The sequence below is a fragment of the Narcine bancroftii genome, chromosome 3 (assembly GCF_036971445.1).
Source record: "Narcine bancroftii isolate sNarBan1 chromosome 3, sNarBan1.hap1, whole genome shotgun sequence".
Classification (NCBI taxonomy): domain Eukaryota; kingdom Metazoa; phylum Chordata; class Chondrichthyes; order Torpediniformes; family Narcinidae; genus Narcine; species Narcine bancroftii.
Genome location: NC_091471.1, coordinates 271046251 through 271073144, shown reverse-complemented (window position 1 = coordinate 271073144; position 26894 = coordinate 271046251). Strand labels below are relative to the sequence as shown.

The following is a 26894-nucleotide window of genomic DNA, read 5'->3' as shown; positions in this document are numbered from 1 at the left end:
GTCGGGGCGGGGGAACATGTTTTGTTTCTGGCTACATGTTTCAAATCCTCGCGTCGGGCGAAGGGGACGGGAGGATCGTACATTTTCCAACCATCTTCAGCACCTCAGGCAGAGAATCATGTCAATTTCAGTCCAGAGATAGATTACAATTTCAAGGGGATTTCTGGGCACGCTGAGAATTGTTAAATTATTCTTTTTTGCGCAGTGTTAGAATCCCAGGTAGAATATAAATGGACGAGGTGTCAGTGTTTAAAGGGAATTGTAACTTAATGGATACAGCAGAGAGAACTGTAAGGCTGTTACCTTTCTGTTGTCATTACAAATAGCTTGATAGTGAACTAGCTTTTTGTGAAGTGAGCAGGACTCCATCGCTAACCTTCCATGGATGTACGTGTTTTAATTGTGGTGGGTGCAATGTTTTCCTTGCTTTGACTTTGACAATTCCTCCACTCCTCAGGTCACAACTCCTCCCCCCCCCCCCAAGGCCACTGTGATGAGAAAATACATAATAAACTAATGCTAATTAGGCCACTTTCGCTGAAATCTCAGTCGGTCAAACAAGCTGAAACTATTTTCAGACTGTCACTATAAAGGAGGACACCAGAGCTATATTTGTCCAAAAGAAAACTTGAAAAAGCTTGCATCATTGGTTCAGATCATTTGCCTTTCAAGATTATTTTATGGTCAGACAGTATAATAAGGCAGAAAATGTAATATTACATCATATTTCCTTCAATCTACCATCAGGCAGACCATGATTCACCATCAGCAGAAATTGCCCCTTACAGTCGGAGAAAATGAAGCAAAAGAATCCCCCCCCCCCCAGACTCAGAGTGTCTATGGATTCACCTCCGGTGCTCCCACAGCCAGCGCAGCCACATGGACTTCAATCCAAACTATCAAAGCACTGTCATTCATCAAGATGGTTATAAGAAGAGGTGAACTGCTTTTGGGTTAAGAGTAAAATGGTAAGGAGAGGGTTTTAGATAAGAGTTCAAATTATTTTTAAAATTGGGTAACAATAATAGCAAACAGTATTAAAGTAACAAAGCGGGTCAACAATGAGAGGAAATCCAGGAAAAACTACAAAAGTTACATAATTACTTTTTGGGGATCATGTGAGGCTGATAAGGATAGTATTTATTGCCCATACAGAATTGCCCTTGGTGGTCAACCATCTTCTTGAAACACAGCAGTCCTTCTGGTGACTGTCATCCAACAGTGCTGTCAAATAAAGAGTTCCAGAGTTTAAGATGCAGCAGTGAGGAAGAAACAGTAAAATATTTCCAACTAACAATGTGGAGCGACTGCAGATTGTGCTGTTCCCTGATGTCTCAGATCTTGTTCTCGGATGTGGTAGTTGCCCTGGGTTTGCTGTAGATGTACTTTAGGTGAGTGAAGGGCATTTCATGGACAGTAGACAACTGCTAGTGGAGGAAAGAGTGGCCAACCTTTTAATTTAGACATACAACACAAGTCCGTATCTCCCAATTAGCCTACACCCCCGGTACGTACTCTTGGGCTGAAATGGCCTGTTACCACACTGCTTGTCTAAATTAAAAATTAAAAGGTTGGCCATCCCTGACTAGGGTGATGGATGAGATACCAATCAAGCAAATTCCTTTGTCTTGGATGGTGAAAATCACAAACTCTTCAGATAATGAAAATTTAAAATAAAAACCAAAAATGCTGGAAATACTCAGTAGGTCTGGTTGGCATTGTCAAAGTCTCTTTGTCCTGAATGGTGTTGAGCATTGTTGGAGTTTTGTTCATCTAGGCAACTAAAGAATAACGGATCCCTTTCAGAATGGCAGGCAGTGACTAATGGGATACTGCAAGGCTTGGTGTTGGGACCGCAGCTATTTACAATATACATTAATGATTTAGATGAAGGTATTCAAAGTTACATTTGCAGATGCCACAAAGCTGGGTGAAATGTGAGGAGGATGTTATGAGAATGCAGGGTGACTTGGACAGATTGGGTGAGTGCGTAGATACATGGCAGATACAGTTTAATGTGGATATATGTGAGGTTATCTACTTGGGTGGCAAGAAAAAGAAGGCAGATTACTATGTGAATGGTGTCAACTTAGGAAAAGGGGAAGTACAATGAGATCTAGGTGTCCTTGTTCATCAGTCACTGAAAGTAAGCACGCAGGTACAACAGGCAGTGAAGAAAGCTAATGGCACGTTGGCCTTCATAACAAGGGGAGCTGAGTATTGGAGCAGAGAGGCCCTTCTGCAGTTGTACAGGGCCCTGGGGAGACCCCACCTGGAGCATTCTATGCAGATTTGGTCTCCAAATTTGAGGAGTACAGCGCAGATTCACGTAGTTAATTCCCAGGATGGCGGGACTGTCATTTGTTGAATGTTTGGAGTAACTGGGCTTGGGTGCACTGGAATTTAGAAGGATGTGAGGGAATCTGATTGAAACATCTAAGATTATTAAAAGATCAGACATGTTAGAGGAAACCTGTTCCAATGTTGGGGGAGTCCAAAACCTGAGGCCACAGTTTACGAATAAGGGGTAGACCATTTAGAGCAGAACCGAGGAAAAACTTTTTCACCCAGTATTGTGGGTCTGCCTCAAAAGGTAGTGGAGGCCAATTTTGTGGATGCTTTCAGTAAAGTGTCAGATAGAGCTCTTAAAGAGAGCGGAGTCTGGGGATATGGGGAGAAGGCAGGAACGGGGTACTGATTGTAAATGATCAGCCATGATCACAGTGAATGGCAGTGCTAGCTCGAGGGGCTGAATGACCTACTATTGCCTCCATTATGAATGGCTGAGCTAGAGGCTGGTAGGTAATAAGTGGAACCAAATGGGGGATGGATGTTGAGCAGATGGGAGAGGAGGAGGGAGGAAAGGAGAATAATGGGAACAACCTTTTGTCTTCAGAAGAGAGAGATGCAATAATTAGTCACCAACTTTTCTGGACCCTGGTTCCAGTCTATTGCTCAGCCAAGAATCAAACCTGCCCAGATTATGCTCTAGCATTGTACTCCCTTATACACGAAAACACTGCCACCACCATTTACAACAGGCGAGAGCAGAAAAATGAGTTTCAACCGTACATGAAATTCACCATTATATGAAAAGCTGATACATGGGAATGACTTAAAAGCTGTATCTTCAGGTTCACAGAACTTTGCTCTCACTAAGGAAAAACTACTGTATTTCTTGTCTTGTAAAGTAGAAGTATATATTTCTATAGAAACATGCATAATTTTGCATATTTTGCAAGTCCTTTACATGTACCACCACATTACCTTCACTCCTGATCTTGCAGACCTACATGTCTTACCATTTATAAAACACCTACATTTAAATTTCTCATTCTTGTTATTAATTCCTTCCACCTCCCTGCACCTGTAATTTCCAGTTCCCTAGCCCCAACGTACTGGCACTTATCCAATTCTGACTTTTAGATGATCAAAATATGTGTGTGTGTGTGTGTGTCCATGGATATAAATATAAACCTCACCCTCACCCCCTCTTTCTCTTTAAGATATTCATGATTCTTTGACCAATTGTTGTCATCCACTATATAATCCACTCATTGCCAAAATCTGTTTCCTAATACTCTTGATAAAAACCTTTGGAATTTTTGCTATGATAAAATTGCTAAATTGGTATTTGAGTTTTGAATGTTAAGCTATGAGCTCATTTAAAATACAAATGGAACTGGTTATGCATGATGCAAGACCTGGACAACATTTCTACATTGGTTCATAAGTGGGAAATGACAATGAGCCACAGAAAAAGCTGGGTAATAACCACCTCCAGCAAGAGAGACTCTAAACACCCACAGTTGGTGTTCTGTGGCATTACATTATCAAGTCCATCACCATTGAAATTTGATCAGAAGCTTAACTGATGTTGCTCCAAGATCAGGTCTGAGAGTATGTGACTCATTTCTGGACAGACCAAATCCTTTTCACCATATATGTCTGAAAACCAATTTTATATCCACGTCAGTTTTTCTTTGGCTTGGCTTCGCGGACGAAGATTTATGGAGGGGGTAAAAAGTCCACGTCAGCTGCAGGCTCGTTTGTGGCTGACAAGTCCGATGCGGGACAGGCAGACACGATTGCAGCGGTTGCAGGGGAAAATTGGTTGGTTGGGGTTGGGTGTTGGGTTTTTCCTCCTTTGCCTTTTGTCAGTGAGGTGGGCTCTGCGGTCTTCTTCAAAGGAGGTTGCTGCCCGCCAAACTGTGAGGCGCCAAGATGCACGGTTTGAGGCGTTATCAGCCCACTGGCGGTGGTCAATGTGGCAGGCACCAAGAGATTTCTTTAGGCAGTCCTTGTACCTTTTCTTTGGTGCACCTCTGTCACGGTGGCCAGTTGAGAGCTCGCCATATAACACGATCTTGGGAAGGCGATGGTCCTCCATTCTGGAGACGTGACCCATCCAGCGCAGCTGGATCTTCAGCAGCGTGGACTCGATGCTGTCGACCTCTGCCATCTCGAGTACTTCGACGTTAGGGATGTAAGCGCTCCAATGGATGTTGAGGATGGAGCGGAGACAACGCTGGTGGAAGCGTTCTAGGAGCCGTAGGTGGTGCCCTACCCCCAATACTATGTGCTCTAATTTTACCCATTTCCAATGTGGGACCTTATCAAAGACTCTCAGGCCACAGCACATTTAAAGAGGGGCCATGATCTAAAATTATTTTGTCTTTTTTAATGTAGTCTGGAGGAGAGAAGTATGGAAAAAACCAACTAAACTAAACGGCTTCACAGGGAAGGGGGCCCATAAACTTTAAACAGAGTCCAAAGGGGGCCATGAACAAAAAAAGGTTGAGAAAGGCTGCTCCAGTACAAAAAATAAAATACCAAAGGACCCAAAAATCTTCCTGTTAAGTAACATAAAGGTTAAAGAGTTACAATTAAAATTAGATGGATCTCAAAAATGCTTCATTATAATTACATTAGTGGCAGGAAAAAAATGTATAATGATAACCTGGAAAATGGAAACACCTTTGAAAATACAACAGTGGTACATAGAAATGAACAAGTGTATTCCATTAGAAAAAAAATTACCTATAACCTAAGAGACAATTATGCTCAATTTGAACAAATTTGGGACCCATATATAAAGCTTATTAGTAGCCACCAATTTCAAACCTCCAACTCTCAATGAGGCATGTTATACTTGAGTAAATAGTGAAGTGTAATATTTGGATGACAAGCTTTCTCTTTTCTTCTTTTCTTTTTGTTCTTTTTCTTTCTTGTTCTATAGTTAATTGGAGGGTGGGGGGGTGGGTTAGGTAGAAAATAGAAAATGTCATTGTGTACATACGGCGGCCCCGATCCGGGCAGGAGCAAGGGGGAGGCGGCGGCCCCGGCCTCGGTCGAGTGAGGCAGGCGGAGGCCCCGGTCTGGGAAGAGAGTTGGAGGCGGCGGCCCCAGTCCGGGGACAGGGAGAGCAGCGGCGGCCTCGGCCTCAGTCCGGGCAGTATGGACCAACCTAGGAGGGGAGGCAGACCCCTCCAGCCCGGGTAAGAAACCTGCATAGGAGAAGGCCACTCCGATATAAAACCTACGACCCAAGGACCTCGCTGCCACGTCCCAGCTTGCTTGGCCACGGCACACGAACCATGGGTGTAAATGGTGGGGCCAGTACTGCGCGCAATGCACTCCACCTAAAAGCTCCTTTGCGCAGGCCCGAGGACAGGTCCACGTCCCTCCACGTCCACCCCCTCCACGTCCTCCCCCTCAAAAGATGCTCACAAACTCAAGCTAGCATGCTGGAACATCAGAACCATGCTAGACAAGGCTGACAGCCACCGACCTGAACGTCAGTCTGCCCTCATTGCACATGAACTCCTCAGACTTGACATCGACATAGCCGCTCTCAGTGAAGTCCGCCTGGCAGATGTAGGCAGCCTCCAAGGACGCGGCGCAGGCTACACACTCTACTGGTCTGGCAAGCCTTTGGATGAACGACGCCTATCTGGTGTAGGCTTCATGGTCAAGAACTCCATTGCCTCCAAACTCGAAAACCTTCCGACAGGCCACTCGGACTGAATCATGTCCATGCGACTCCCCCTTCAAAACAAGCGTCGCATCACCCTCATCAGTGTCTATGCTCCAACCCTCCAGGCGGAACCAGCAGAAAAGGACAAGTTCTACACTGACCTGCGCAACCTCATTCAACGCACCCCTACAACCGACAAGGTTGTCATCCTTGGCGACTTCAACGCTCGCGTCGGCAAAGACTCAGAAACCTGGCCAGGAATCCTGGGCAAGCATGGTGTCGGCAAGTGCAACGACAATGGGCGCCTCCTGTTGGAGCTCTGCGCAGATCAGCGATTTGTCATTACAAACACCCTTTTTCAGCAGAGGGACAGCCTGAAGACTACCTGGATGCATCCCCGATCCAAACACTGGCACCTCCTGGACTACGTCCTGGTGCAAGAAAGAGACAAACGAGATGTGCTCCACACCAGGGTCATGCCCAGCGCGGAATGCCAGACTGACCACTGGCTGGTTCGCTGCAAGCTCAACCTTCACTTCAAGCCAAAGCCCAGGAACAGTAAAGCCCCCAGAAAGAGGTTCAATGTTGGAAACCTGCAGTCAGACGAAGTGAGAGGAAACTTCCAGGCAAACTTCAAAGCAAAGCTCGACGATGCAATCCGCCTCACGGACTCGTCCCCTGAAACCCTCTGGGATCAGCGGAAGAATACCATACTGCAATCCACTGAAGAGGTACTGGACTTCTCCTCCAGGAAAAACAAGGACTGGTTTGACGATAACAGCCAAGAAATCCAGGAGCTGCTGGCAAAGAAGCAAGCTGCCCACCAGGCTCACCTTACAAAGCCGTCCTGTCCAGAGAAGAAACAAGCCTTCCGTCGCGCATGCAGCCATCTTCAGCACAAACTCCGGGAGATCCAAAATGAGTGGTGGACTAGCCTCGCCAAGCGAACCCAGCTCAGCGCGGACATTGGCGACTTCAGGGGTTTCTACGAGGCTCTAAAGGCTGTGTATGGACCCTCACCCCAAGTCCAAAGCCCGCTGCGCAGCTCAGATGGCAAAGTCCTCCTCAGCGACAAGATCTCCATCCTCAACCGATGGTCAGAACACTTCCAATCTCTTTTCAGTGCCAACCGCTCAGTCCAAGATTCCGCCCTGCTCCAGCTCCCTCAACAACCCCTAAGGATAGAGCTGGATGAGGTCATCACCCGGTACGAGACATATAAGGCAATTGAACAACTGAAAAGTGGCAAAGCAGCAGGTATGGATGGAATCCCCCCAGATGTCTGGAAGGCTGGCGGCAAAACTCTGCATGTCAAACTGCATGAGTTTTTCAAGCTTTGTTGGGACCAAGAAAAACTGCCTCAGGACCTTCGTGATGCCATCATCATCACCCTGTGCAAAAACAAAGGCGAGAAATCAGACTGCTCAAACTACAGGGGAATCACGCTGCTCTCCATTGCAGGCAAAATCTTCGCTAGGATTCTCCTAAATAGAATAATACCTAGCGTCGCCGAGAATGTTCTCCCAGAATCACAGTGCGGCTTTCGTGCAAACAGAGGAACTACTGACATGGTCTTTGCCCTCAGACAGCTCCAAGAAAAGTGCAGAGAACAAAACAAAGGACTCTATATCACCTTTGTTGACCTCACCAAAGCCTTCGACACCGTGAGCAGGAAAGGGCTTTGGCAAATACTAGAGCGCATCGGATGCCCCCCGAAGTTCCTCAACATGGTTATCCAACTGCACGAAAACCAACAAGGTCGGGTCAGATACAGCAATAATCTCTCTGAACCCTTCTCCATTAACAATGGCGTGAAGCAAGGCTGTGTTCTCGCACCAACCCTCTTTTCAATCTTCTTCAGCATGATGCTGAACCAAGCCATGAAAGACCTCAACAATGAAGACGCTGTTTACATCCGGTACCGCACGGATGGCAGTCTCTTCAATCTGAGGCACCTGCAAGCTCACACCAAGACACAAGAGAAACTTGTCCGTGAACTACTCTTTGCAGACGATGCCGCTTTAGTTGCCCATTCAGAGCCAGCTCTTCAGCGCTTGACGTCCTATTTTGCGGAAACTGCCAAAGTGTTTGTCCTGGAAGTCAGCCTGAAGAAAACGGAGGTCCTCCATCAGCCAACTCCCCACCTTGACTACCAGCCCCCCCCCACATCTCCATCGGGCACACAAAACTCAAAACGGTCAACCAGTTTACCTATCTCGGCTGCACCATTTCATCAGATGCAAGGATCGACAACGAGATAGACAACAGACTCGCCAAGGCAAATAGCGCCTTTGGAAGACTACACAAAAGAGTCTGGAAAAACAACCAACTGAAAAACCTCACAAAGATAAGCGTATACAGAGCCGTTGTCATACCCACACTCCTGTTCGGCTCCGAATCATGGGTCCTCTACCGGCATCACCTCCGGCTCCTAGAACGCTTCCACCAGCGTTGTCTCCGCTCCATCCTCAACATTCATTGGAGCAACTTCATCCCTAACATCGAAGTACTCGAGATGGCAGAGGCCGACAGCATCGGGTCCACGCTGCTGAAGATCCAGCTGCGCTGGGTGGGTCACGTCTCCAGAATGGAGGACCATCGCCTTCCCAAGATCGTGTTATATGGCGAGCTCGCCACTGGCCACTGTGACAGAGGTGCACCAAAGAAGAGGTACAAGGACTGCCTAAAGAAATCTTTTGGTGCCTGCCACATTGACCACCGCCAGTGGGCTGAGATCGCCTCAAACCGTACATCTTGGCGCCTCACAGTTCGGCGGGCAGCAACCTCCTTTGAAGAAGACCGCAGAGCCCACCTCACTGACAAAAGACAAAGGAGGAAAAACCCAACACCCAACCCCAACCAACCAATTTTCCCCTGCAACCGCTGCAACCGTGTCTGCCTGTCCCGCATCGGACTTGTCAGCCACAAACGAGCCTGCAGCTGACGTGGACTTTTACCCCCTCCATAAATCTTCGTCCGCGAAGCCAAGCCAAAGAAAGAAGAAGATATGTATATATTTTTACTGACTTGGTACATTGTGACTTGTTAAATTTTAAAAAATTTAAAAAGAGAAAGGGTGTTCCAGCCACTGCACCCTTATACTTCTATAGGTCGGCAATCTTTCCTCCCCTGAGAAAACAATTTAAATCAACTTAAATCTCAACCTGAAAAGTCAACTTTAACTTTTGCCTCCATAGAAGCTGCTTCACCCACTGAGCTCTTCTAACATTCTGTTTATTTTGCCTTTACTTCAAACAATTTGCAATTAGTGCACTGTAAAAAAAAAACTTTTGTATTTATAACCTGCCTTTATGAACTGCAGGATGTTACTAAGTGATCTACTGTTAATGATGTAGTTTAATCAAGAGCAGTTTCTTTCCAGGAGGTATCAGGCTCTTGGAACTTTCCTTGTCACACCAATCATGCATTTCTCCAATATCACAAGCGGATAGTCTGCACTGTTGCTAAATGACTCCTCTTGTGCTCTGATAACTGAATATTTATTATCCATGTATTGCTTTTTGAATTTATTGTCTCTTCCTAACTCAATTAAATATACCATTGGAGTTGTTTTAGTTATTTTTTTATTGGTAATTTAATTTATACATACAAGACGGTGACAGGCTCTTTCTTCCCACTATCCTGTGCCACCCAATTACACCCAGTTGGCCTACAACTCCAGTACGTTTTTGAAGGGTGGGAGGAAACTGGAGCACCCAGAGGAAACCCATGCAGACACAGGGACAATGTACAAACTCCTTACAGACAGTGCCGTATCTGAACCCCAGTTGCTGGTGTTGTCACAGAGCAGCGCTAACCGCTACACTAAATGTTACCCTCACCATGCCTACAAATAATATTTATAGTTTTTTTTTAAACAAATTGCTCATTTGGCTGCAATGAGGAAGAATTTCTGTACATATATCCAATGTGCAATAAACTCATTATCAAGTGCATAAGAGAGTTACTGAAGCAATAGTGTCAGGAGCCAGTTGACGAAATGTGAGATTTTGATGCTACAAATGATTCAAAATGTCTCCGTGGAGTTTACACATGGATGACCTCGGAGAGATAGTGGGCTGTGTGATTCAGTTGAGACTGTTCACGATGAAGCAAATAAAGCACCTAAACAGTTCAATTTTCAGGCAAGTAATCCATCTGAAGAATGAACAGAGTGGAAGGAAACCTTTCCACAGTGTATTGATCTTGCTATTTCAGATAAACCAGAGAAGATTAAAATAGGTATTAGAATACATTGTTCCCATTGAAAAAGCATGTAACATGAATCCTTGGGGCCTACATTGCAAACACATAACAATCCTAAAAACACAGAAATGCTGGGGGATCTCAACAGGTCTCGCTGCATCCATAGGAGGAAAAGATATGGAACTGATGTTTTGGGTTTGAGCCTTTCCTCAAGATACCTTCAAGATATGGACTCTGAGAGACCTCAGAGTTCCTCCAGCATTTCTGTGTTTTTATTACAAACAGTGTCTGCAGACTTTTGTGTGTCACCATCAAATATTCCTGCTGACAATTAAACTGTTAACAATTACCAGTGGTCTGCACACAACCGGGAACAGGAAAATCCTTTGGTACTTCGTTAGTGAAGTTAATGTTTTTAACAGATAAAGAAAATGTTATAGTTTTGAATCATTTTTAGAGGAGAGGTTCGATCATTTGTAGATGAGAGCTTCGATCATTTGTGGAATTGAAGAGTTCAATGTACAAAGTTGCAGAAATTTCCAATGCCAGCCGCCAAAATAACTGATGACTGATGATGTTCCTGGGATATGGAGTGAGATGCAGGGCAGAACAGTTGAAGCAGGGCCAAGGCTGCTGAGAGGTAACCAGTATTACCGGTGGCATTGTGAATGCAGAAATGAAAATAATCTCCATGTGGAAAAGAATTGCATAATGTGGATTCCTACAAACAGTGGCCAATCCTTTCCTGCCCATACCCAAAAGTGCTGGAGAAACTCAGCAGTCTGTGTATTGCATGACAAGCCCAGTGCCTGTGGATTTTTTTTCCCCCATTTAACCTCATCATTCTGTCTCCCTTCATCCCGCTTCCTTGCTTCTTTCTTTATAATATGCTCCCAACAATGGATGCAAGGACAAGTTTCAATTGAAGTTGACCTTCAAAGAAGATTCTTCCACGGATTGTTTTAATGGAAGTGATGGTCTGAAATTAGGAGGAAAGATCCAATCTGCTGGAGGGTCTGCTGAGTTACTCCAACAGATGGTCCAGTCTCCGGTCCTCGGTGCAAACCATGCAGACACCCAACCAGACGTAACGCACATAGAGACAAATAAGAGACAGAGGCAGGACAAATATTTCATATGTAAAAAATAAATAAATAAATTCCACTTTATACAGATGAGAATCTCGGATGGTCACTGTGAGAAGTTCCTTTGGTTGTTTAGGATTCTCACTGCCTGGTGGTGCTGGCTCTGATATTCCTGAATCTCTTCCCTGATGGGAGCAGCTGAAAGATACTGTGTGGAGGATGGAAAGGTCCTCAATGATTTGGCGCGTCCTCTTCAGACAACGATCTCGGTAGATCTCGTCAATGCAGGGGTGGGGGGGGAGACTCTGCCACTTTTATGGTCCTGTGGATCCTCCGATCCATTTCTCTGCAGCAACATTGTGCCACATTGTGATGTAGCTGGCCAGGATGCTCTCGATGGAGCATCTATAGAAGATTGACATAATAGTGGGAGGTCGCCTTGCCCGCTTCAGTCTTCTCAGGAAGTGCACTCACTCTTATGTCTTCCTGACAAGTGAGGAGATGTTTGAGCGTATTGAGATTATTTTTAACTCCAGATTCCAGCATCTGCAATTACTTGTGTTCCTGGTCTGAATTCAGATCCAGCAATAGTCAGAACAATAGAGGCCAAACTGGACAGATGTTGCAGGTTCTAAGGTTTGTCAACAACCTGAACAAATACCTGCCCACAGACAGATGACCATGAAGGCTGCAGTGATGATCAAACAAATCAAGGAGACAGGCACAGTGGAGCCTATGTAATATTTTGATGTATAGAAAAAAAAAATCTCTTTTAATGATGCTGGTTGAGGAAGTGTGGTCTTCCACGTCACATGGAGGCAGCTGCTTCAATCTTTACTTTTAAAAGTTTGAATGGTTTGGTGTGGATAAACACTTAAAGATCCCATCCCTAAATGAGCTCCGCTCTGCGAGCTTGAGATAAAATAAAAGTAGCTTAAAATTCCCTGATAGCTCCCATGTTGGAAAGAGTTCTTAAATATTCCATTTGCTCATTTTTTTCTTTCATGTTGTCCCATCTTTCTTTGGAACTCTGTTGTGTCTCCTCCACACTTCACACCAGGGAAAAGAAAAACTTAATTGATTCACCATTCAAAGTGATGGATTCCCACTGAGAATTGTTTGGCTATTACATTTAAGTGTGTAGGGTCCCTTGATGAATTGCAGGACAATATAAATTTACAAGAGGTATGGTGCTTGGGCAACAAGAAAACATATTGATTGGTCTCTTGTAAATTTGGATGAATCAGTAAAGTTTCAGAGCTTCTTCGACATTCAATGTTAACTTTAAGTTTGACAACTGCTATGCAAGAACACAGCAGAAGACACTAAAATTGTCTCAACAATAATAGATAATCAATAGGTTATACTAAGGGAAGTTCGTAAAACAATGTGGTACCAAGGAAATTAATGGGGCTAAAGGCCAACACACTGCCTGACCCATTGAGTGCTTCGGTATTTTCTGTTTTATTTCTCAGTTATCCTTTCCACAGAAACTGCCTGACCCATTGAGTGCTTCGGTATTTTCTGTTTTATTTCTCAGTTATCCTTTCCACAGACACTGCCTGACCCATTGAGTGCTTCGGTATTTTCTGTTTTATTTCTCAGTTATCCTTTCCACAGACACTGCCTGACCCATTGAGTGCTTCGGTATTTTCTATTTTATCTCATGACTTTAGAGGGCTCTCTCCCAAACAATATTCTACTGATCTATTCCTTATCATTGCCCGCTGGCAAGGGAAAAGGGTAAAAAAAAGATCTGAGGTGGTTTTCTCATACTTGGTCTGCAAAGGCAAAAAGAAGAAAATAAAAAATTCAGTCAGGTAAAATGTGTCAAGAGATAAATGACATTATCTCCCTGAAGAAACAAAATTGCTCCTTTACCAGTCAGATATTCAATATGATTTACTTTCTGCACCGTAAAAACTTGGCATAGGTATTTGCTGATATTCTGCAAGGATTAAATTATCAGCAATGCATGCATTATTCAACAATTTTATTGAACCTTGTTTGACAGTGATCATATAGTTATCTGAATTCCAGGTTCTCCTTCAACACCTATTGCAACAGTTGAAATGTTAGTGGCTGTGATGCTGTCATTCTGACTTGGATTTCAACAGGACCCTGCGAGGTTGGTTAGTCGAATATGGTAATTTGGTCATGTGAAGTGACCACGACATAGCATTACAAATGGCTTCTATTGAGTTATGAGGTAGTAATTCAATTGATGAGTTCTTTGTGACATTGTATGCTGCATGAAAAGTTCAAGTGGTTTATGAAAGTCACCAGAACCCTGACTGAATTACCATCTAGTCCATTATTATTTTCTTTGATACATTAAATGATTTTCTGTATTATCTTTCATAATGTTAGAGCCTAGTTATGAAAAGTTGAAGCATCATCCTGCATCACTCGTGAAGGTTTACTCTATGATGGAGAAATGCTGTCCTATAGGAATACTAGATTTCAATGGTGTAAACTGACGTGTGGTGAGTTAGAGTTTAGTGGACAAGTTCACACAGTTATTGTGCAGAAAGAAAAGGAGAAGGATAAACTTCAATTTCATTTTTTTAAAAAACTTTGGTTGCCAAGTACAATACATTGAATTCCCTCTTCTATTCCTGCTTCACAGCTACTGCAAAGGTAATTAATTTGAACAACTGCTGTTCCCAGAGGGTTGGTGAATCTATGGAATTCACTCCCCTTTGAAGCAATTGAGGCTACCTCAGTGAATATATTTAAAGACAAGGTTGGATAGATTTTTACATCATGGGGGATATGGGGAAAAGGCAGGTCCTTGGAGATAAGCCTGTCATCAGCTCAGCCATGATCTCATTGAATGGCGAAGCAGACTCGATGGGCCGAATGGCCGACTCCTGCTCCTGTATCTTTTTTTTCCTCCTTTATTTATTTAATTTTCAATCAGCATTAAGTTACAAAACAAACAAAAATCAAAGAAACATTCCAGATATTTACAATAAAGTACCAAAACAGAACTACCTTGATGTACAAAGATGGAAGAATCAACAAATGATCACAATTATCAAATTCTGCACTATTTTTTATAAATTCAAATTACACACCATGTTGATCCTTAAAAGAAAAGTAGGAAAGAGAAAATAGAAAAAGGGAAAGACCCCCCCTCCCCAAAGGAAAAGGAAAAAAAGATAATTCTCCCATATAATGTGACAAAATCATGTGTTTCCAAAAGCATTAATTACATACAGATTAAACATTATGTGATTCATCCAGAGCTCACTTCCTCCCTTAAAGGGTAAATGTTTTGACATAGGCATCACTAGGGATACTGGGGATAGTGTGGTGTTGGAGATCAAAGCACTTATCTAGAAAAATTGATAAAGCTCTGGCAAATAAATTGGCAGTATATTTGCCTAAATTAATAAATGTAGATCAGACAGGTTTCGTACAGAAGAGGCAATCTGCAGACAATGTTATCAGACTGCTCAGTGTTATTCATCTGGCACAAACAAGGGATGAATTGAGCATCACTCTAGTCCTAGATGTGGAGAAAGCTTTCGACAGACTGGAATGGGACTATTTATTTAAAGTTTTGGGAAAATTTGAACTAGGTGAGGTAGAGGTAATTATTAATTTGGTAAAAGCTCTGTATTATGAGCCTAAAGCAAAAGTAATCACTAATGGTCAAATCTCATCAGTGTTATCATTGTCCATATGTAGTAGACAAGGTTATCCATTATCTCCAGCCCTTTTCGTCCTGGCTATTGATCCGTTAACGGATTCTATCTGCCAAGATCCAGACATAAAAGGCTTCAGGGTTAACCAGGAAGAATATAAAATGAATCTATTTGCTGATGATGTTCTGATATATCTGACAGACCCAGCAAGTTCATTGCAAAAATTGCATTCTAAATTGAAATGTTTTGGGACTTCCTTGGGCTATAGTTAATTAGGATAAAAGTGAAGTTATGTCACTTGGGTGGGAATTAAGATCATGTTAAAAAAGACTCTAAATTTAAATGGCCACTTAATGGGATAAAATACTTAGGTATTCAGATAGATAATAACAGAGAATTTATATAAATTATCTTCCCTTGGTTCAGAAAATTGAGCATGATTTAAATAAATGGATAACTCTTCCAATTAGTTTGATTAGAAGTGTCAATTGTATAAAAAAGAATATATTGCCTAAATTACAATATATTTTCCAAAACCTACCTGTTTTAGTACCACAACAATTCTTCCAGAATTTAAATTCAAGTCTCTGTCTCTGTGGAAGGTTAAGTTTCCCAGAGTCTCTATTGATAAATTAACCTGGAATTATGAACTGGGAGGATTAAAGCTCCCAGACTTTAAAAAAATATTATTGGGCATCCCAAATGAAGTTTGTCGCCTCCCTCTTTGACAGAGGAGACAAGTCTTCTTGGGTAATGTTGAACTGTCCAAGGTTGGTGAGAAGATAGCAAAAAATTTACATATAAATGGAATTCCAAATTACTATCTGGTTCTAAGGAAGCCCCCTTTCTAAAACATATTATTACAATTTGGAATAAACTCAATGGTCAAATCGGTATTAGAGGAAGCCTCTCTCCCAAAACAAGCTGAGCTCAAAATAAATTAATTCCGTTAATAATTGATAATAAAATTCTAGAAACTTGGTCTCAGAGAGGGATCAACTCTATCGAAGATTGTTTTGAGCAGGGACAATTTATGTCATTTGAACAAACCAGGAATAAATTTGAATTTTAAATACATCCTTTTTCTGCTCTCTTCAGTTAAGATCTTATTTAAGGGATAAATTAGGTCCAGCACTGGCCCCACTGCAATGTACTGAAATAGAAACTCTGGTTCGAAAGGGGATCACAAAGAAATTTATCTCATAAATTTATTTCTTACTTCCTACTCCTATTTCTTATGTTCTATGTAACTGGAAACGTTTTAACTGGCATCTTCGATATCTTCAATGTTAATACAATCCTGTGGTCCAGTGGCTTCTGTGAATATTAATAATTCACTCTCTTTTGCACAAGGGCAGAGTTCTGTAATTCTGTATGAAGAATTAGTCAATGTCATGAATAACATTTTGTGCAACAGAAATTTATCTAAAATTTATCTCCTCAATCACACTGCGGTCATTACCACTGTCGAACACACCTTACCCTTCCTGCATCCTTCCACACTTACTTGGTTCCATCCCAATAAATGATCTCCTCCACTATCACCCTTTTCCACACTTTACAGTCCCTGAGGTTGGATCCATGGTCTTCCCCTTTCTTCACCTACATACCTCCTAACCCTTGACAATGTTAACTGCAAAAACCGGGTCAGTTTTTATAGGAATGCAGTTGAGAAGCAGCACAGCCTTTCCACTAACTTTCTCAACCCTCCATTGCCTCTCAGAACTGTGAGACCCCCTGTTAAATATCCAGGACTTGTAAGAGTGCAATCTCCTTCAAATAAATGGAGACAAAAGAGTGATGGTAGAAGGCCTTTTTGTATTTGGATACCTATAATTGTGATATTCCATAAGGATTGGTGTTGGGACCCTTGATGTTTTTAATATACATGAATGATTTGGATGTGGATGAAGGTGGGCATGCTCTGAAACTTCTCAGATGACACTACAACGGGCGGAATTGTTGATTCTCCATCAACAACTACTTTTGGCATACAAAATGATGTGTTCTTGAAATGGGCTAAGAAATGGCAGATGAAGTTTAACCCTGATAAATATGAGGTGATGTATTTTAAGAGCATTAATGAGGTTGGAAAGTGTAAAAGTGATTCTTCTTGCCATCACTTTGGACCTTCTTACAAATCTAACCAGTTACTGTAAGCTTTGCATTTAATATGAGGATTCAACCAATATAGGTGAGGTCCCCTCAGTATTCTTCTGGAGTCTTTCTACCAATGACTTTTTAATCACTCTTAGATCTGAAAAGAATGCAGAGATAAAAATGGGGTGAAGAATAGATTATCCTGTTGGGTTTGATGCCACTCTGAAGGCCCTACTTCAGGCTGGCACTTGAAGAATGATGGCCCAGTGGACCAGAGAGTATCTGTATGGTCATGATGGTTTGCAGCTTGTGCATTTGCCTCTGGGTAGAAAACACATAAAGGGGATGAACAAAAGCAATGTGACCTTTTGACATGTGCTGGCATTCCTATTATGGCTTCTTAAAACACCTTTATCCCTCGAATTCAATCCTATTTGTTTCCTACCTATCCATTATTCTATATTTATAGGATAATAAGCCAAGAAAAAAATCTCACACAATACAAAGACTAGCATGTTCATGGGCTTCCTCTCAAGACCAGCTGACAGTGCAATGTTACTTTCTTCTTTAACAAGGCTCATGGGTGCAATAAAATCAATAGTTCCTACAATTTTTTTTAAAAACTGGTAGTGCTATATTATTTTCCCTTCGGTTACTGAAATGACCTTTATACCTATTTTAAATGTGGTCTAGTACCTTGTAATTATCAGTGCAATATATATGGCATTGTAAACGAGAGTTCATAAAAGCACAAGATTATGAATTGGGAAAGAATTTATAATTTCCAATTGATTTAAAGGAGCTAATGCTTCCAATAATGTAAGGACTAGCACTGAAATAGAACCATGGGTGGCAGAGTTACTGTTAAACTTTCACAGAAAGGTCATGTAAGATGCTTGTTACCCATTGCAAAATCAGATACAAGGATCAAAATGCCTCAGGTTTCATTCCTGATCTATACTGAGTTGGACAACCTTGATGTGCTTCATTTGGCCCCACTGATCTTGAACTAGGAAGATAGTAAAAAGTATTGTTGCAGTGGGTCACAACCTACATGACTCTCTGACCACCAGCAGGGCTCCAACCACGTTGCAAGTTGCTTATGCATCAGATCAAGAACTGACTAGATTCAGGCAGGATGCTTGTCAAATATCCATCCACATTTGAGATCTGGGCTTGTTCATGTCACAGGACTATTTGAACTAGGGATGAACTGCCAAAAGTCCGAAGGTACCCAGGAAATAATACCCAAGTAAGAATCAATCCCTTCAGACAAATCGTTTTCAAGGGCTGATCAATCCATGTGGGCTCTCGTCTAAAGAACAATTGTCATTCCTTTGTATCAAAGATAATGAGTTCAAGTAAGAGACAAATATTATCCATCAAAATTAAAGGAAAATTTCTATCTGTGGCATCTCTCATACCTTCAGGTCTTCACAAAGTAGTTCACAACCTATAAAATTAGGAACTGTTGAATGATTGGAGTTGTTGGTCAGGAAATACAACGTACAATTTCTTTATATATATATGTGCATTTTCACAGATTAATTGAAAGGTTTACTTGCTGCAGCTTCCCAAAACACATAAAAACAAGTACATTAAAAATCCTAAAGTCCAGACTGCTCAGGGATTGGATTGGTCCGGAATTTCAGATTTTCCAGATTCTCAGGCATTACTTTTAAAATTCAAATTTAAGGAGAATAAAGAAGAGATGAGCATGTAAATTCTCATCGTTTAACAACAAAATATATTCCATTTAAAATTCAAAGTACAAAAAAAACTCCACATAAATATCTTTTTCTTACATTTCCACAACTTCCACTGGTCTCTTGTTGCTGCTGTGAATCTGTGGCAATGTGCACATGCACACAAAAGCCATCTAAAAAGGTTGAGAGTTTTCAAGAAGTCCGGATTCTCGGATGGTGTGGATTTCTGACATCCAGATTTTTGAACTTTTTCTGTATAATTTATACATAATGAAGAGTTAAAAAAACATATAACTCTGTGCGCACACGCGTGTGTGTTATAAACAATGTGAAAAACAAACAGGCAATAAAATAAATTTGGCTGGTAGTGTAAAACATGGTGAGTCAGATCTTAGGTGGTCCTACAGTAGAGTTACGGTTAGGATAGTACAAGATACTTCAAGAGCCTGATGTTGGAAAAAAGTATTTTTGAACCCTGTATATTGAATCTCTTCCAGCTTCTTCGAAAGTAGAGGTGTCGTTGTGACATCTTCACGATGTGATATATAGATGCCAAGGAATGATTAACTATTCGACCATCATGAAAGAACTGTGCCAACATTGTGAGCTTGTCTCAAGGGTGAGTACAGGCCCGTGCAAATTTCCCCAGATGATGACATTACCTGTGGCTTATTAATCAATAAATAAAAGTGGATTGGTAGGACTGAGCCATGAGTTAAAATTGCAACTGATTAATTCAAATGGAATAAGAAAGAATATCCTCACATTTGTGGTCACAGGTGAGAAATATGTTGATGTAGTGAGGATCAGAGGCATAAATAAGGTTGACAGCCAGCTCCCATTTCCCAGGGCGAGAGTAGCAAACACCAGAGAACATCTGTATCAGATGAGGGAAGGAAAGTTCAGGTGAGATCAGGGGTAAGTTTATACACAGAGAGGAATGAGTGCCTGGTATACATTGCCAGGGGTGGAGATGAAGGCTGGTACTTTAGAGACATTTAAAAGACTCTCAGACAGGCACATGGATGCAAGTTATTGGTGTGAGAAAGGCAAGGTTTAGATTGTTTTGCAGGTTTATAGGTTGACACAACATGATGGCCCTGTACTGTGCTATAATGTTCTATGCTCTATGTATCCCAGATGCAAACAGCCTTTTAACAGTCACAGTGCAGGCTTGCACAAGCCAAATTTTCACATGGGTGAGGCGGCAGAGATCTAGTTATGTTTACAAGACCCAATATTTGGAATTCAGGGTGTCCACATATTGGGCCTTATAAACATGACGTGATGTGAGAACAAGAAAAACAAGGAGAAAAGGCTAGGTATTGATTTGTGTCCAGACTGGGGTACAACACACACTAAATAAGGCCACCCTTCTTCCCCCCCCCCCCCCCTCCTCTCAGCCCCTTGTTTATTAGCAGCAACTGCACCTGGGAAACAATTTGCTGTGAGAAGTAAGGGCAAAATTCAACTGACTCTGTAGCCAGGTCAAATCAGACAAAGGAAAATTTAATCACCTAAATGGGGAAAATGGGAAGACCACCCTGTTTGAGAAGGAGAAGCAGAGGAGACAACCCAATGAGACGGTGACAATGGTGGTGGACCAGTGTGAGGAGCTCTGAGGCTGAAAAACATTCAGGTTGTTGGTGAGGAACCCACATAAGACACAGGCTGTGGTCAAAGGACTCAGACCAGGCTGCAGACTGCTGGAGATTGGCTGGAGACAGGCTGAAGGGTATTGAAACTGAGATGTGAGAGGGTGTAAAGGGTGCTGAAGGTTTCCTGATCATGTCAGAGGTTTGCATCTGGGGTTCGGATGGCTGATGGTTTGAACTGAAGGCTCTATGGCTGCAGAGGCTACAGGAGCACTGGAGGTGAATCAATGGACACTCAATGACTCTGGGGTGACTCTCTCTTGCTTCCCTATCTCTGGCTGTAAGAGGCGCTGAGCAAGTTCTGCTGATCGCAAATCCTTTTCTGCCTTACGGTAGCTACCTTCACTTCACACTACCAGCTTATCAGCCACCATTTTATCAACCTCCTATCGATGGTCTATCGAGAGCATCCTGGCCAGCTGCATCACAATGTGGTATGGTTGCTGCAGAGAAATAGATTGGAGGCAAATACACAGGACCATAAGAATGGCAGAGAGAATCACTGGCGTCTCCCTCCCTCCATTGACATGATCTACCAGGATTGTTGTCTGAAAAGGGCACTCAAAATCACTGAGGACCCCTTCCACCCAGCACACACCATCTTTCAGCTGCTCCCATCGGGAAATGCTCACACTAACGATTTGAGACTCTCATATTCATGAAACAATATTTACTTATTTATTCATTTTTATGGATGAACTATTTGTCCTGCATATGTGTTTATCTGGCTGCCTGCAGGTGTGCTATGTCTGGTGTGTGTCTGTGTGTTTTGCACCGAGGACCAGAGAATGCTGTTTTGTCAGGTTGTACTTGTACAATCAGATGACAGTAAACTTGACTTAACAATAAAATAATCTTGAATCTTGAAATATGTCCTAAATGATGCTATTTTTCAGAGATGGTTTAGAGAGGGGATTTAAAGTTTTAAGGATTTGTTCATTGATGGATATTTTGCATAATTTAAGCAGCTTCCTGCTAAATTTAACCTGCCCAAATCTCAATTTTTTTTAGATATTTGCAAGTCTGTCATTTTCTTGAATCACAATTATCTGATTTCCCAAGAGAATCCGAATCAAATTTTGTAGATAAGTTTTTAGTTTAATGTCTTCTCATAAAGGATTAATATCTGTTTTTTATGGGAAATGGTAATGTTTTGTTAGCTAAAATTAAAAATGCTTGGGAAAAGGATTTAAATTTCACTATATTGGATGTGGATTGGGTCATAAATTAATTAATATCTTTAAATTGGTTTATAGCTCTTTGCTATGGACCTATCACTCTTTATTATAATTTAAAGTGGTACATAGAGGACACATGTCTAAGGTTAAATTGTCTCATTTTTACTCTGATACGAGTCGCTGTTGTGACAAGTGTAAGAGTAGAGAAGCATCATTAATTCATATATTCTGCACTTGTCCTAGTCTAGAAAAATACTGGAGAGAGATTTTCCATACTTGTCAAAAAAATTTTATATAGATTTAATGCACCTCTTCAGTACAATGGGAGAGAAGAATTCCTCTTTGTCTTTAGTTCAGAGTCGCGCCATCTCTTTTGTCTCTCTTTTGGTGAGGCACATGATCTTACTTAAATGGAAGGAAGCTACCCCACCTACTCATGATCAGTGGTTGCGAGACACCGTGTCCTGTTTGAATATGGAAATGATTCATTGTTCAGTTAACTATTAAATATAAGATTATAGATGTTATGGGGGTCATTTAAGACTCTCTTCATAATTTCATCTCAATGTAATTAAATTTTTTGACTCATATATTTTCCATTTTTATAGTGTGATGGAATATTTGGAGATGTTTTTGGAAAATAAATTGGTAAAATTAGAGTAGGTTGCATACATACACACACTTTAAAACAGATCTTATTTGAAATACTGAAGAATTCATATTCAGCGACTTTACAGAAACTATGGAGAATGCTGTGCACATTTCACAAGTAGGTGCTAATTGAAATGATGTCATGAAATGAATAAGCTATTGTCTTGGAAGAGTCAGGTTGTCTGTTTTGGACCTTTTTGCAAGGCTTTTGACCTCTCTGCAAAGTGCTCACTCAGAGGTCATTGAGAAGTTTGTTTACCTAAAACAACAGATGGACTAGAAGACTAACTCCTATTATTTGCTGGAGAAGGAGGGGATTTTGCAAATGAGAGACAGAAGGACATGTGGCTGGCAGTTGGAATCTCAGAGAAAGGGAGAGACTGAACAGTGTGAGCCAGAAGAAGCTTGTTAAAACTGAAACATAAGCTCCAGAGGGCAGATGGCTAGAATTGCTATCTGTCTGTTGTTTCTCTTGGAATAAGAAGAACAGAAAGGAACTCTGTGGTAGCCTGAAAGAAAGAGGTTATCATCTGGAGAACTCGGATGGGGTAAGTTTCATCAGCAAGACATTGAGGTGACTAATGGTGGTACCTCAGTTGTATAAATCATGGAGCAACACATCTCTCTCTACAAACCTACAAGAACCTTCCTGAGCGGTAAACATTTACCTTTTGAGCACCAAAGCCTGGTGAACTTTATACATGTTAAATTCTGTGCACAGTAATAAGAATTGCCTGCAACCAGAGAACTTGGAAGAATGAGAAGTGAGATTGAACTGTGAACCAAAGAACTTTTCTTAAAATTACACACACATTATATACACGTGTGCTTAGAATTAGAAGGGGGTTAAGTTGGGTATTTAAGTTAATAGTGATAAGTTAAAGTTTGATTCTGTTTTCATGTTTAAAGATCATTAAAAACAACTTTTGTTTAAGTAACTATTTGTCATGGTGAATATCTATTGCTGCTGGGTTTTGGGGTCCTTTGGGCTCGTAACAATAGTTTTATATAATTTATAACATGTTTTTTTATATATTGAATATTTTATTAATTTTGTGTAATTATCTTTATAATTTTATCTAATTCATATATTCTTTATTAAAATCAATTAAAATATTTTGAAATAAAAAAAGGAACAGTGGCATGGGGTCCTCTACAAACTCCAAACAGAGCCTCTGTTAAAGTTTCATCCAAAGGATAAAACTTTAAACAATACAATACTCCTTACATATGACACTGGGCTATCAGTCTGAATTGTGAACTCGCCATATGTAGTGAGCAGCGGAACCTTGTAGGACAACACAGAGCTACAGCAGTTCGTGCTGCTGCCTTATTGAATCTGGTGCTTCCGGTCTGGCCTTCTCTACATCGGAGAGCCTGGACGCAGATTGGGAGATTGTTTCACTGAGCATCTCCTTTCTGTCTGCATCGGTGACAGGGATCTCCCAGAGGCCAACCATTTCAATTTTGTGCCCTGCTCCCACAAATGACATGTCTGTCCATGGCCTCATGCACTGTCAAACCAACACCACCCATAAATTGGAGAGGAAACACCTCATTTTCCACCTTGGAACTCTCAAAATGGATGGCATTAAGATCAACTTCTGTTACAACTAACCTACTCCCTCTCTTTCTCATCTCTCTGTCTTCCTTCCTCTAGCTCTCTACCCCCTTCCTTCTCCATTGATAGAACCACACCACCCCCCTCCACTGGTTTGCTGGGGTGCTCTTCCTCCCTTATCTACCTATAACATCCTACCTGTGGAACTGTACTCCTTCCCCTGCCCCTTCTCCCAGCATCATTTTGTTCAGTCACCTGCCTACATTTTGCTCATAGTTTGATGAAGGGCTCAAGCCTGAAATGTTGATTATGTATCTTTATCTTTGCTAATATAAAGTGCACTGTTTGACCTGCTGAGTTTCTCCACCATTGTGTTTTTAATTCAATCACGCTGTCTGCAGACTTTCATGTTTTACTCTTATCTGACTTTAGGTATAATCTGGGGTGTTGCCTAATCACCCTGTGACCACATAGGCCATGAGTCTGCGATAATGACTGCATGTGATTCAGCTGAGAGCTCTGGTTTCTTCTTGCATCCCAACACCGCTGGTAGGTTCAAACGTAGGGTTATCGGCCAAACAGAAGAATATGACTGATGGGATTACTTTGCTGGGAACTGGGATTGAGATGAAGTAAATTAGGAAGATGGGAGATGTTTGGGAAATGAAGTGTCCTGTGGCAACCCGTGACCCGAAGGTGGAACAAGGAGTACCATATAAGGGAAGCTATGAAATATGAAATGCTATCCTTTAAGGTTCATTGGTTTAGTTGTCAAATGCTGAAGAAAAACATGGTCCAGTCACTGGGGAAGAGGTAACAAATCAGCAATCAGCATGCCAATGCATTTTACTAGTATCTGATTGCATGTTCAAAAAACAAATTAGCTGTGTCAAGATACTTGTCTAACCTCCCTAGATGGGTATTCTGGTCGCATTACAAATAAACCGGTGGTAAATCCTTGTGTCTAATGTTTGCTACATTCAATTCTAAGGCACATGTTTTCTGCCTGCAAATTTAGTGTAATACTCAATTGAATTTCCAGGCCATAGTATCCTGTATTGACACTCTCCTTCATCATAGCCTAATTAAAATCCAACAAATCCAATTGACAGTCAAGCAGGCAATAATCATGCTACAGGAACACTCACTTTAACTTCAGCAGCTGCTGTGTTCCACAATCCATTTTAAATCAAATCGGCGCTCAGGGATTTCTAATGGATTTACCTTCAAATGGCTCTGGTGTCTCAATATGTAAATTGCATTCTGGAATACTACAGCTTCAGCTTATTAAATTCGTTCTTTGTCTCCTCTTTAAACACAGTTCCCGTGAACTCTAAACCTTCTGCCTTAATACTGTTGTTCAATTTACTGACCTTTAACCTAATTTAAGTCAATGGCTGAAATGTCCAAATGTTTTGCCGCTCATTTTTCTTCTCAATTGGTTTTAAGTGGTCTCCTAAACCTGACCAAGGTTGAAGCACGTTGAATTCCGGAGATAATCAGGAAAGAACTCTCCAGCAAGCTGTGGACCTAGATAGACAGAGACCATTCATAACATTCCAAGACATTGAATTTATGAACTTTGACACCAAGCTTGCAAATTAAAAATGGGACCCACTCTTGCCCTTAATTCAAAAACACAATGCTAGAGAAACACTGCAGGTCAAACAGTGTATCTAGCACAGATAAAGATACATAACCAACATTTCGGGCTTGAGCCCTTCATCAAGGTTTGAGCAAAATGTAGGCAGGCACCTGTACAAATTTTGGTATTTACTTCATAAAGGACACTATTTGACCTGCTGGGTTTCTTCAGCATTGTGTTTTTACTTCAATTACATAATAACATTGTCTGTAGACTTTGATGTTTCACTCCCACCATTGACTCTTTTTCTGAAGGTTGTCCATCGCAGCCAAGGAAGAAGATCAAACTGGAGGGACTCAGTGGGTCAGACAGCCCGTTCATGGAGAGAAATGGTGAGTCAATGTTTCGGGTCGAGATCCTTCATTGAGACAGACTCACTTCCATTTTAGTTTACTGAGTGTGGTAGTACACCACCGGCCTACTGCAGGGGGCAACCTCTATACCTGCAGGAGTGTAAGGGGACAGGACAACACCTGGCTAACTCTCAATCAGTCAGCCTGAAGGGATCAAGCCCCGCCCAGTCGGGGCCTCCCGAGGCCTCACTCAGAGTTGCTGCAGCTACAGCCAGCCTGGCTCTGTGGAAGTCTTTGTGGATTAAAGCCTGTTATACAGTCTTTGCCTTGTGTGTGACTGATTCTGGCTAACAGAGCACCACACTCAGGTGGCTCATGAAGCCATTGTGGGATTTGGGGCAGGTGGTTGCCAATGGGGCAAATGAGCAGGTAGTCTTGTGAGATGGTGCACTCCTTCCGGTGCTTCCTCACACCCTCTAATGTACTTCTGATGCATGATCTTGATTCTCAATACAATCCTGAAATATTCCTTTTCCATTATGAGGAGTCATGGGCGAGAGATTTCCAGGAATTCGTGAGGATTTTGCATTTTTGCAACGGGGGCTTTGAACACATCCTTGAATCCTTTCCTCTGACATGGTATTCTGTTCATTTATTACACTAGAATGTAATTAGAAACTTGTCCTGTGTCTTTTATTCACCTTCAACTGCTGTTGTAAAACTCTGCCCGTGGAAAAATAAAATCAACCTGGTGCAAACTGGTCCAACAGGTTGGGCATCCATAGTGGAACAACAGCACCAGCTCACTGGAGCATTCCTGCTCCAACCCACCCAAGGACTTGTGGCTGCTCCATTTGCTGAGCTTAACAGTCGAGTCAGCATGGTCATATTCAACCACTTAACAACTCCCACAGGGGCACAGTCCACCTGGAAGCTCCTAAAAAGACCTCCAGTTCCCCAGCTCACCTGTCTGGAGCTGACATGGTGAAATGGGCCACTTGACAGCTCCAATTACAGCAGGAGGCAAGCATGCAAAATCTTTTGTTCTCTGCTTAAGGGTGGGCCATGTGTGGCTTGGGATCTTCCCAAGGGTAATTCATGAGGAGTTCAATGTAGCTGCCAAATGATCAATGACTTTGGTGGGATGACATGAGGAAGGAAAAATGGAAGAGGAAAGAAAGAAG

At 41.9% G+C, this 26894-nt stretch overlaps 2 long non-coding RNA genes across 2 annotated transcripts in view; one reads left to right on the top strand and one right to left on the bottom strand.

Annotated features, from left to right (window-relative positions):
- The first annotated feature begins 2 nt into the window (after nt 1–2).
- Nucleotides 3–26894, top strand: LOC138756486 (uncharacterized). Its single transcript, XR_011353094.1, has 6 exons — nt 3–405; nt 748–968; nt 19225–19346; nt 24205–24321; nt 25672–25749; nt 26255–26894. It is a non-coding gene; the product is annotated as an uncharacterized lncRNA (long non-coding RNA).
- The window catches only part of LOC138756487 (uncharacterized), an 88602-nt gene continuing 74552 nt past the window's right edge, over nt 12845–26894 (bottom strand). The window contains exons 6-9 of the long non-coding RNA XR_011353095.1: nt 25146–25302; nt 18827–18979; nt 18446–18474; nt 12845–13049 (exon numbers count right to left, since the gene is read on the bottom strand). This is a non-coding gene — a long non-coding RNA (uncharacterized lncRNA). The remainder of the gene's footprint in view (nt 13050–18445; nt 18475–18826; nt 18980–25145; nt 25303–26894) is intronic.